This window comes from Aquila chrysaetos, chromosome 11 (genome assembly GCF_900496995.4).
Source record: "Aquila chrysaetos chrysaetos chromosome 11, bAquChr1.4, whole genome shotgun sequence".
NCBI classification, from domain to species: domain Eukaryota; kingdom Metazoa; phylum Chordata; class Aves; order Accipitriformes; family Accipitridae; genus Aquila; species Aquila chrysaetos.
Genome location: NC_044014.1, coordinates 43,259,300 through 43,265,429, shown reverse-complemented (window position 1 = coordinate 43,265,429; position 6,130 = coordinate 43,259,300).

Sequence of the window (6,130 nt, the reverse complement as noted above, 5' to 3'; positions counted from 1 at the left end):
AAGTATACATATGTCTCTCTGTGTGTATGGGTGTGTATATAGTCCCATTTATAATTATCATGAAGCTTCAGTGCTCAAGCAACCCTGGCTTTGCATCTCTCTGGATTTGGTTCTATAGGGACAATGCCTGCATGGCCAAGCAGCACTTTTGCTCATGCTAATACTTTCCACCATTACTACCACATCAGGGGATTGGCAGCAAACAGCAGCTTCTTTGTTAAAATTTCCAAATATGAGTAATTCAAATTGAGCTCTAACATTCATGTATAATGAAAACCAAGATCTATTCTGGTTCCAGACCTCTATGTTTAGATGTTCTGCCTTTGTTACTTCAGGTAAGAAATCTTAGCTAAAACTCCTGTAGAATAATACAGGAAGTGTCCTAAGCAAGGGACAACTTATTTGGAAAGGCATCGGAGCAGAAGCAGGGTGGGGGTGAAGACAAGAGAGACGGAGTGAGGCAGGGAAGAAAATGACAGTGACAGAGGAAACAGATAAACACTGCGAGTCCTGAGATTGTGACTTGGCTCAGAACAACCGACCCCTCCTCCTTTGTTATCCTAGCTCACCGGTAAGCGATAATGACAGTGGTATTTAACTGCAGCTTTAGATAGATTCTAGCACATCACTTTGTAGTGGAAAAGTTCTGCAGCATCCAGCCACCTTCCATTCATTCCAACATAACACCATGGATCCGGGACCTTGATTTAGGCACATGCTTGGCTTTAGGAGCTACAAGTTCCCACTCAACTCAGTAAGACAGTGCCCCCCCCCCCCCCACCTTTGCGACATTGAGAACACACATACAGGGTTTTTTTTCAGGCTTTATTTGAAGCAGGTTCTCGCATAAAATGCTGGGGCCAAATCCAATTCTGAGTAACACCTTTTAAGACCCCAAAGGCAGCAAAACCTGGCTCCCTGCATTCACACTTGTCAGGTTTTCACAATGAGGGAACTAATTTTCCCATGTCACAGGGCTGAATGTTTATGACCCTGTGGCTCTGGGAATGCTGACTGATGAGATACAGAGCAAGCACCACTGAAGAAACGCTGTATTTCTCAGCGTTTTGCTAAAATGATTAATAAACCATCTTTTCTCATTCACAGGCTGACTATAGGGGGAAAGGGAGCTGGATTAAAAGATGACAAGAAATTAAATTGTCTTGCAAAAGTTCTTGCTGATGCAGCCAAGGGAACGGGGAGAGCTGTCTCCAGCTCTCTGATAAATTGCCCTGTGCACTTCGATTGGAAATGGACTGGGGTATAATTAGCAAGTGAATTCTCTCCTGTCAGCACAAAAAAAGGGGGGTGAGGGGGAAGAGTTCATTTTAAAACTGAAGCCAGGACTTCAGATGCCAACTGACAAGTTATAAACTGAGCCGGAAGCCCACAGAGCATAAACTCACAGGGAGATACACGCCCACTGTAGTCTATGCCTTATCTCTAGGCATTTCCATAGCAAGAGCTACAGCTCAAATAAGTGCTTGTGTTGTGGTGGGATTAGATGAGCCACTAGACCGGTGATCCCTGCTTTTGCGAGGGAAGAGAGCAGCACACAGAAATGACAATCTCCCCAGCAAGAAGCTTGCATGCTCTGCAGCTGTAGTTCAGAGTTTACCTGGGCCAACAGACTTATTTGTCAATGCCTCTGCCCATAAGACATGTAAGTTATACGTACATGCGTGAAGATACCTGCCCACTACACCTGCACGCTGTTCATATGGGCAGAAACTCTCACCTTGCTCTTGCATCTGTGACTATTGCTTGCTGTCAGTGTCCTGTAAATCAGAACCTATGAACTTGGTTTCACAGATCAGTCAGAGGCTTTGCTCGGCCCCAAAACTAACCGGGAAGTTGTGGGAAACAGGCTCCACCACCACAACTAACGTCACCCAACTCCTAGATTCGCATACTGGTGACAGCACGGGTGGCACAGCCCCTCCATGGAGCATTGAGAGGTGCCAGTGAGACCATCAAAAAAGTGCCAATAGGATGATGGGAGCCTGTGCATCCCCCCTTCTCAGGGGAGGAGGGGACACAAAAAGTCAGAGAACAAGGGAACACGGTGAAAGAAAAGCTTGGCTTACATTGCCTCCCGGCGGACGAAGGCTACAGCACACCGCACAACAGCTACCCTCATCCCCGCAGCAGCTGCCAAGGTTTTCCTGCCAGTAAGGGCACTCGTGAGCTACTTCCAACGAGAATCATACTCTCACCATTTCAAAACACCACTTGTGGAGATCTCCCTAGGCTCCGGAGAGCTGCGTCCCATCATGTGCAAAGTCACACTGTTCCTGACCTGTGCTTGTGGTTATTCACGCACATGTCCTGCAGCTTCAACCTCAAGTTGCTTACGTACCCCTTGGCTACCGCTGCAACAGCCTCGGGAACATCAAGCGCTGTTACAGCAGATGAAGATGACTACACGGTCCATGCCTCAGACCACATGCAGCACTGTGGTGACACATGTCTGGGATGCGCTGGCTTTGGCCTTCATATTTGTGAAGTGCCTCCTGGACTCACCATGATCTGTCAGGGTTTCCAAACACAGATGGGTTTTACTTTGATTTGGGCTGTGAGCTAAGTCACTTCTTACAGCCAGATTAAGGAAACGGTAAAAGAAAACTGATCTAGCACTGAAAGCTGCATTACACTCACAACAGCCCGTACCAGAAAACATCAAGATACAAGGATGCATCTTTGATCTCTGACTATTTGTAATAAAAAGTGCAATTTCCCTGACAGCCAGCGAGAAAACAACAGCAAGCACCACTTCTGTGAAGGTCCCCAAGGCATGGAGACAGCAAGAAGAGAAAAGCAGCAGTGCCAAAAGCATTTCTGTTTCTCTGTCACCATACAGCACAGCGGTCAGTTAGCCATTGGTACCTCCAGATACCATGCTGCATTACTCCTACCAAGACAAAAGTGGGTGGTAAGTGCTAAAAATCAGAGGCGGGAAGCACCAAATAAATAATTTTATGAAAAATTACTACACCAAAGCAAAATCCAGCGTGCAAGCTCCTTTTACTTCCTGGTTGGTGGCACGGAAATCTAGATGAGCCCATGATTATGAAACTTAGGAGGAAGATATTCTGCTGCCTTTGGACTTTCTTCCCCTGCAGTCCTCGGGACATCAAGGGTGTGATGGGGACACTGCAGCTTTAGAGACATCTACAGGCACATTCGAAAAATCTGAGAAATCCTGGGCATATTTTTTCTAGTTTGTATTCCTTGCTTTCAGTGAGCAGAGAAAAACCGGGAGAGCAAGACTGGTTCTCCCATGAAAAGGGTCAATGCAACTCAACCAAATGCTCCTTTCCAGATGTAAGCCAAGCAGAAGTCAGCTGAATGCTCTCTGACACCACTACAGAAGAGACTGAGGCGAGATTTGTCGGGAAATGGGTGCAAACAACTAAAGAACAGTTATTCTCCCTGCTGGGAAATGCAGGGAAATCAGAGCCCCTCCTTACCTCTTCCTTCTCGTGCCTGCTGTATTCTCTGCAACAGTCACAGTGTAAGGACAACAACTCGTCAAGACCACCAGTTAGAAAAGCAGCATCTTCCAGAAAGTCCATCTGAAGCTGGACTCCAGGCTTTCAGATGAGATGAGACACAGGTTCTTCTCACTTTTGCTCACAGAAGTTACACTCACATATTGTGTGGGAGCGTGGACTTGTGAAACCCAACCTCTGCTGCTAAACATTGTGCTTTTTATAGAAAAGCTTTTCACAGAAATACCGCGGGAAGTAATTACTACACAATCAGTGTGATCTTCAGTTACCTTGGCTACACACATGCCAATCCACTGCAGAGAGATACCAGGCTTCACTTCACAACTGCACTAATGTCTGTCCTAAGCCAAGAAGAACTCGCCCTATAAAAGCTTCTAGGTGCTCGCTGTCTCCTTGCTGGCCTTCGGCGGGGGGAGCGCAATGCAAACGTATGGGTAGGCTCCTAAACTATCTACCACCATCATGCAGACCAGGGGCCCCAGGTGTCACACCAGTCACCCTTGCACATTAAAAATAAACTCTCAGTCATCATATTCCACTATTGCCCAAGACTTAGAAAAGCAGAACTGACTCCAAAAAGCTTAACTTTTGCATTGGCTACACTTACAGTCTAGCAGAAACTTTGATCTTCATTTTCTGTGTCTCAGTAGGTCAGAGAGATGACAAACTGCAGTTTAAAACCAAAGAAAAACCCACCATACCCAGCTTCCCCTTATTAATCTCACTTTCCCCCTTATTCTGTCCTTCCCCTTCCTGCAGGTTGGGTTTGGGGTTTTCTTGGGGTTTGGTTTTTTTTTTTTTTTCTTCAATAAAATAAACTTTCAGAGTCCATCAGTCCCTACAGTATTAATCTCCAGTGCTACCCTCCCCAAAAAACACACCAAAATCCATATTACTTTTGGCAGCAGCTTGCTTAAGGAATTCCAACCAGTCAGCAAGGCATGACCTCTCATTCCTGGAACCATACGGCCTATCTTTGATCAAGTTGTGTGTTCTCACTTGTCCCACATTTGATCCCTTTAAAATAGTTCCTAGGTGTCTCTTCCTTCCTCCCACCCAACACACCCTAAGCCTAGAACAATCTCACATGCCTAAAAAAAAAAAAAAAAAAAAAACCCAAAACACATGCGCCCCCCCCCCCCCCCCCCAAAGACCCACACACACTAATTTCAGGGAGATTTCCTCTCAAAAAAAAAAAAAAAAAAAAAAAAAAAAAGCTTGATGAAACCAGCAATGAACCTTCAAAGGCAATTTCATACTGTGATTTAAAAAAAAGGCAGGGGGTCTTCTCAAACTGAGAAGAGGGATATTGCCACATTTAAGCTAGACACACCATAGGTTATGGATCATGAATTAAAAAACAAGCTATCCCATAAACCTGGCAGCATCCAGCTCTGCATACAATGATAAAGTTATATTTAAAGTCTTCTAAGCAGCTTTGGAAAACGAACATGTAATCAGGTAACACCACACCCTTTTCTGCAGCATCTTGTTCAGGACACAAAACTGTGAGTGAAAAAAAAACACAGTGCAACGTGGTTCCTGCCTCTATGTAGCTGGGCAAGGCTTTTTGTTTCCAAATAAAACTAGAAAGTAAAGTCATGTGGAATACTGCACAGCCTAAACCCCTCTTTTTTGTGATATGTGTTTTATATACACCATTTATGTCTCCCCCTCTCCCTTCCCCCCCATCTTCGTTGCTGGAAGGGCAGTTAAAATCCTCCTCCTATCTCTTCTGCCTCATTGATTCACCATTTCTTTTCAAATGTCACTGAAAACAGCACTTTCCAGGCTAGTTTCTATGACTCCTAATTTCCTGCTCTCTCATCTATTACAGCCAGCTGGAAACAACTAGAAATCTAAGGGTCCCAAGTCACTCAGGAAGAGAAATCTCACTGAAGAATTTCAGGCAACCTGCCTCCATTCCTGATGGGTGCCAGCCATCACTCAGAAACAAGCTCCATTAAAGGTTTGGGACTTTTTTTCCTCCTCCTTACAGTAATCAGTTGCTATTTACCTTTGTGAAATCCTGCATTTTGAAGACTGCTAGACTGTAAGCTGCATTTGTACATTCAATTACCATTATTCAGCAGAGTCCATTTTTATACAAAAAGGGTTGACATCCTCCAGGGAGTCAGAATGTTCTGCTTGGTACAAACTGGTCAAGTTCTTGATATACTTTCCATCAGTGTTGTATATGACAGTTCTTTAGTATTTACTCTGGTTTGGCAGTTTGGATAAATTTAAATAAGCCATTTAAAATACTGGAAAAAAACCTCAGATATGATCCTCTCTATATTGTGATCGTAAAGCATCAAGAGTCTGTTGTCAATGACTCAAAGTCAGCCTGTGTTGCGGGTACTTACAGGAAAGCGCTTGTCAGAGCGGGATCGCATTGCTGAAACGCAGCTCGACAAGCAGCCAGCAGAAGGCTGAGGTCAGGCTAGTTACCAGATCCCTCAGGGAAGAACGTGTACAGCTTATTAAAGACCCAACTGGGCATAAAAGCCAACTGCAGTTCTTCTAGGAGCCAAGCGTCATCTCACCCACTACAAAGATTCATTCACACCCCAATGCAGTACAGTCAATTCTTTACACACACCCCGGTTAAATCAGAC